Raw genomic sequence first — 6,000 nt, 5'->3', positions numbered from 1 at the left:
TGCCACACTTTCACTGGTATTTTTAGCCATGCTAGCTGGATTGGAGCTAGCTTGGATGTGCCAGGCATCATGCTGAATCCCACTTTTCACTGAAGCGTAGACATGACCTTAATCTCTCTGTGCCTTAAATCTCCATCTGTGAAATGGGCAGAGAGTAAATATTAAGTGCCACACTGCTTTGAAATAGTTGGTGAACCACAACTGTATAGCACTTAGGTAATCTATGTAGATATAATACTGGTGAGCCAATGAGCAGCACTTTTCCCCTTTGAGATAATTTAATATCAATGCCACTGAACGGGGTTAGGGGCTAGGGGCCAGGGTGCTGCTGAAGGTGCTCTCCCCCTCCCTTCTCTTTTTCAACACTAAGATGTAAAAGTGAGGCCCTGATAACATGTGATCATAACAGATACCACTGGATTGTCCATAAGTATAATAGTGTTTAATCCAAGTGTCCTAGCTGAATTCCATCCTGGTTAGTTACCATTTTTACATTCTGCATAACTAAATTCCCCATACAGTTTCAGTGGGAAAAGGGTATTCCCTCACTGCAATATGGTGCTACTGGGCATGCTAAACAATTGCCAAATTTCACCTCAACTGCTGCTTGCATTTCAGTGGTAGATGAATTGGCCACTATGTATAATTTGTTTTTCAGTCTCAGGTCACAATTCTGGAGCCATGCTGCACACAGAGTTCCCAGGGAATTCTGTGCATGGAGCAGAAAAGGCAGGGGTCGGCAGCCTTTCAGAAGTGGTGTGCCAAGTCTTCATTTATTCACTCTAATTTAAAGTTTCATGTGCCAGTAATACATTTTAATGTTTTTAGAAGGTCTCTTTCTATAAGTCTATAATATATAACTAAACTATTGTTGTATGTAAATTAAATAAGGTTTTAAAAATGTTTTAAAAGCTTCATTTAAAATTAAATTAAAATGCAGATCCCCCAGGACAGGTGGCCAGGACCCGGGCAGTGTGAGTACCACTGAAAATCAGCTCATGTGCCACCTTTGGCATGTGTGGCAAAGGTTGCCTACCCCTGAGATAAGGATTCATATGCCACCCGTTTGTAAAGCACTTTGGGAGTTAGAGGTGAAAGGTCAAAATAAGATAATTAGTAAGAGACAGTGTACAGTTTAGTCTTGTATATAGGTTAAAAAGATGAGTGATTGCCAACATGGCCTGCTGGTCTCTAGCTAGTCACTTGATGTTACTGTAAGAAATGGTGCCAGTATTTTCCAAAAGTTCTTGGTAGCTAATTCATTTGATACAGCTTCTATTGAGTACTTTCTTTACTCCTGGAAAAGTGGAGTGGTTTTCATTATTGATTTTATAAAGATTTTTTAAAATGACAAATACTTTGTCCTTTAAAGAGAGCATCTTTTCAAACTCCAAAATGAGAAGTGGGGGGGGGGGACTGACTCAAAGAAAAGTGACTTTGGATAAGTTTCAAATTTCAAACACAGTCTTTGTTTACATCTGGCTGACAAAATGCCTCTCACATACTCTCTGAAAGGTGATTACATTAGTCAGTGGGCCATTTTAGCAGTTTCACATTTCATAGCACCATAATAGCACCAAATGTATTCAGGGATATGTGTCTATCCACTTCCCTCACTGTGGTATTAATTTCCAGGGCTTTTATTCTGCTACCATTAGCATTCGTGAATCTCCTTCACCACCACCACCCCAAAAAAAAAAAAAAAAGAAAAGAAAAGCTCCCTATACTATCAAGTGCTTTTCTGGGACTTAAGCTGGGCTGCAGAATCACTTTTTACCTGTAGAAGGTTTTTTTGAGCCCTTACTTAGTAAAGAACTTAAGCACGTGTAAGTGGTTGCATTAACTTCAAAGAAGTCAATAGGAATACGGATGTGCTTAAAGTTATACACATGCTTAAGTACCTTACTGAAGTGGGACATTATTGCTAAGGTTAATGCAGATCTGAGCTGAAGTACCACAGACATTTTCTTTAGGCTCCAAAGCTGTGCTTGAAAGGCTTTAAAAAAAAATACTTGTCTCAACATTTCACTACCTGTAAAAGATGCTGGCTCGACAGCCATGGAATTTGCAGTCCCCTTTTATCCACCGAAACCACATTCAACATGGGCATCAGAAGTGCAAGCTTCCTCGCCTTGCTTCTGGTATTGTCCCTCAACCCTGAATCACAGGCACCACATGAGAAGGCAGTTGCGTTTCTACACTCAGGGCTTGGCTACACTGGAGAGTTGCAGCGCTGGTGGTGGTGGGTTTACAGCGCTGCAACTTATTCACCATCCACACTTGCAAGGCACATACAGCACTGCATCTCCCTGGCTGCAGCTCTGGCTGTACTCCTGCTCTGCCTGGGGTATAGCAATTGCAGCGCTGGTGATGCAGGGCTGCTCCGTCAGTGTGGCCACCAAAAGCGCTGTAATTGGCCTCCAGAGGTATTCGGAGGTATCCCAGAATGCCTGTTCAGCCACTCCCAACAACGCTGCAAATGCTGCAAATGTGGCCACACTGCAGCGCTAGTAGCTGTCAGTGTGGCCACACTGCAGCGCTTTCCCTACACAGCTGTACGAAGACAGCTGTAATTCCCAGTGCTGTATAGCTGCAAGTGTAGCCATACCCTCAGTGACCTTTCTGCAAAAAAACTCACATAGCCCAGATATTCTCAACTGTCTTTAAAGGATCAGACCCACGGTGGTGCCTTACCTCAATGAAAGAGCTCTCTCTGGTGGCAAGCAGACCCAAATTAGGAACATGCAGTTTATTAAAATGCATCATATTCCCTTTGGTGATGGATAGCTTGCTTGACTCTGGTTCCTCAGAACAGGGAGGTACCAATGGAATCAGCAGGATAGTTTCAGTTGTCAATGGTGCTCATGGCTTTTAGGTAGTGGTAGTACAGATGACAGGAGCAGAACTCAGGATAGCATAAAGAATAGTATGAAAAACTTCAGGGTGTTATTTAGCCAAGGACTGCCTTGGATCTCATCCATTGGTCTACCTCAGAGGTAGAAATTCTCTAATAAAGTAATGTTAAGAGCTCACTCTAAGACCTCCCTCGTCTTTGCTATAATATCTGTATTGTGCCTGAGGGGCTTATGGAATTTTGTGATGCTCAGTGGACCAATCAGGGGTGCCCCAAGCATGGCAGCGAGGCACGCCCGCAGTCACACGGATTCGGCAGTGTTTCTCTGGGTGATCTGCTGGTCCCACAGACGTGTCACCAAACGCTGCCTGACTGAATTTAGTTCTGTATTGATTTAGTTCTCCATCTCTGCATAGCATCATCACCTACTGAAGTATAACAAACATGTCAAGATAGGGTCTACATTTTGGTTGTTTTTAAAATATTTTAGGGAAAAGCCTATCTTATAATATTTCCTTAACATTTGATGACCAGTTTCAAACTGATATTGTATACCCAAGAAGATTCCCCTTCCCTCCTGCTGTTAAATGGTGAAATCCTAGCCACAAAATGCCTATTGTCTTTCTTCAATAGTGTCAGGATTTCACTCTAGGTATTTAGGGCCAGATCCTAAGGTACTGTAAACTATTCAAGTCAATGGAGCTGCAGCAATTTGTATGTGCTGATGATCTGGCATTGTGTTATAGAAAATACAGGGCTTGACCCATCTCCCTAACACAGTGCAAATCAGAAGCAAATTCAATTGATTGCAATGGAGTTAAAACATTTTAGAGCGGGTGCAAGTGAGATCAGGACAATAATGAAAAGAAAGGATTGTCAAGGGGGAAAAAAAGAGGTACAAAAAGACTTTGGCATCACCACTGCTATTGAACAGGGAGCTCAGAGCTGGAAATACATCTGACATGACATCTAATTTTGAATCCTGATCATGTTAGCCACACTGAGAGGGGGGCAAAGGAGTCTTGCGTCTTTGCCTCAGCTTTTACTCTGTCTTGTTTTAACTGATCACAGTAAGTCGGTGCATGTACACAGCAGCAGGAAGGAATGAAGAGGGAGGAGGAGAGAGAGTTAGGATGACGTAGTGTGTTAAAGTGTACCAGGGGAAAAAGAAAAATGTGTTGATGACAGGTGACATTTGTGCCGTGAGTGGAAGGCAGAGTTTGCTGATTGCACTTCCAAATGCAAAAATCAAATGAGAGTACAATGAAAAACACACCTTTGTGTGCCTATCCAAGGACTGATCCCAAATGCAGAATGGACTTTGCACTAAGCCATCATCAGATTCTATAAAGTGTCGGTAATCTGTACTCATGAACTCCTCTTCATGTTTACTGGGGCAGCATTGGGAAACTTTTTTATGCTAATTTTTAAAACAAATGTTTAAAAGGAGAGGAAAATGATTTGCAAAGAACTGAACATAAAAAGTAAAGGCAAAGTATTAGTTACAAAAAGTGCCTTTTCTTCAACTGTTGTGAAAGCAAGTAAAACTCACACTGTACATTTACATGTTTACCATGAGCCAGATCCTCAGCTGCTGTACTCCTGCTGAGGAGCTGGCTCTACATTTTCAAGAGGGAACCCAGCCTAAGAGGTAAAGAGTTGTGCCAGTGACACAGACCCTGCTTAGACTCGGTCCAACAATGGGTGTGGACTCAATAGGGTTGCAGCTGTGTAACAGAAAACAGAATTTGGCCTATGGGGTATAGTGTTGACATTTGCTGTTAAACAGTTTCCACATGAGCAGTCATTTATTATAATTAATTAATATCCTGTGGAGTGTGAGAGACTGTATAGTTCATGCCTTAAAGAGACAGAGTGCTCTAATGGTTAGAGCATAGGCCTGCCAAGTGGGAGACCTGGGTCACAGGCAAGCCTCTTGAGTGAGATTTTCAACAGAGCCTAAATGACTTAGGAACACAAGTGTGAATGACTTTCAGTGGGATTTGTGCTTCTAAGTTACTTAGGGACTTTTGAAAACCTTAACTTAACTTCTGTCTCAGTTTCTGCATCTGTCAGAAGAATCCGACCTGACCTCAGAGATGTAAGGGATACACTGTCTATAGCTGTGAAGTGCTTTAACATTAAACTTGCTAAGAATTTATTCTGAAGGGCAGATCCTGTCTCTTCCTCTCTGAGTGAGGAGGGCCATCGAGGCAGTAGAACCAATAGAGTTCCAGTGTGAAGGGGGTCAGAATACAGGCAGATTGCACAAGGGATCCCCCTAGCCCTTACCCATGCAACACCCTTCAGTACATTTCCCCATTTTGCAGATGGGGAAAGTGAGTCTAAAAGCTGAAGTGATTTTCCCAAGGCTACACAGCCAGTCATTGGCAGATTCCCCAGCTATTCCCAATTCCCAGTTCTGTGCATTCTTCCAGACCATGCTGCCCCTCAATCTGGGAAAACATTTCAAAAATGCAAGGCAGAATTCAAGCTCTCAGATATTAATTTGGTTTTGGATTCATCCACAAACTTTCCATATTTAGAATAGTTTTGAATTGTTTAATGGAACACAAATATTTGGATTAGACATATTGTAGGCCTTTTCTGAGTAACACTGAGAAATTTGCTAGGAAAAAAACAGCAATTTGATCTCTCAAATTCAGGGCAGTTGAAAAATTATTTAGCTCGTCACTGGGGTTTGCATTAATAATCAATCATGTCTGCAGATGAAGCTCCAAAAAACAGGGCCCAATCCTGCTTCTGTTGAAGTCAGTGGAAAAACTCCCATTGATTTCAGTAGCTTCAGAATCAGGTTGTTATCTTGTGCTGTGCATTTAATCCTTTGAATTTCAAACATCAGTAAGTACCTTTTAAGGACCAGCTTGCTAAAGCTTTATCCATCATATCCATCTTATTGTTTTTTAAGGGTGTAATGCACGAGCAACTGATATGTTATAGAGTTTCCAACAGTGAATTAAACCTCTGATTATCCCCTACTTTCCTACTCTGATTTCAGAATTGTATTGGCTGTATGCATTCAAATATAAATTAAAAGGCTCTTATTCCACAGTGGAAATTTATTACTCTTCTGGGATTTGGTTTTATTAAAAAATAAACCAATAATGAGATACTGTAAAGTTCAA

The 6,000-nt window shown here is 41.5% G+C and overlaps 1 long non-coding RNA gene across 1 annotated transcript in view; it reads left to right on the top strand.

Annotated features, from left to right (window-relative positions):
- Positions 1-744: 744 nt before the first annotated feature.
- Positions 745-6,000, top strand: part of LOC127058987 (uncharacterized) — a 253,128-nt gene continuing 247,872 nt past the window's right edge. The window contains exon 1 of the long non-coding RNA XR_007776521.1: positions 745-792. This is a non-coding gene — a long non-coding RNA (uncharacterized LOC127058987). The remainder of the gene's footprint in view (positions 793-6,000) is intronic.

Source organism: Gopherus flavomarginatus, chromosome 10 (assembly GCF_025201925.1).
Source record: "Gopherus flavomarginatus isolate rGopFla2 chromosome 10, rGopFla2.mat.asm, whole genome shotgun sequence".
NCBI lineage: Eukaryota > Metazoa > Chordata > Testudines > Testudinidae > Gopherus > Gopherus flavomarginatus.
The sequence above is the reverse complement of the archived record's forward strand: the minus strand, read 5'-3'. Positions and strand labels throughout refer to the sequence as shown.